The following is a 449-nucleotide window of genomic DNA, read 5'->3' on the forward strand; positions in this document are numbered from 1 at the left end:
CCTTCGGTAGCTCAGTTGGTAGAGCGGCGGACTGTAGAAGTTGTACAGTAGCCATCCTTAGGTCGCTGGTTCGAATCCGGCTCGAAGGAGACTTTTTTCCTTTATTCTAATGTTAGTTTATTCTTGTTTCCACAAGGGGAGTCTGATTCAAATGAGCATAAAAAGATATAATTCCCCGACCGGGAATCGAACCCGGGCCGCGGCGGTGAGAGCGCCGAATCCTAGCCACTAGACCACCAGGGAGCTGCTGAACTCGACAATCCTCTAGCGGCTGGTCGCAGTCATTACCGCATTATCTATGCGGACTAAGGGCAATGACTCTGATGCTCATTGGTGCCTAGACACGGAACCTACAGCCCTTCTAGCAGATGAGCTTATTACTTCCAAGAGCGTGTAGACTGAATTTTAGAGTCAGCAGAAAATATCTATGGCCAGATACACTTTTTCTC

General features: G+C 48.6%; 1 non-coding gene across 1 annotated transcript; it reads left to right on the top strand.

The window, feature by feature from the left end:
• Positions 1–89, top strand: trnay-gua. The gene is given in 2 exon segments: positions 1–37; positions 54–89. It is a non-coding gene; the product is annotated as a tRNA-Tyr (tRNA).
• Positions 90–449: the final 360 nt, after the last annotated feature.

Source organism: Silurus meridionalis, chromosome 29 (genome assembly GCF_014805685.1).
Source record: "Silurus meridionalis isolate SWU-2019-XX chromosome 29, ASM1480568v1, whole genome shotgun sequence".
NCBI classification, from domain to species: Eukaryota; Metazoa; Chordata; class Actinopteri; order Siluriformes; family Siluridae; genus Silurus; species Silurus meridionalis.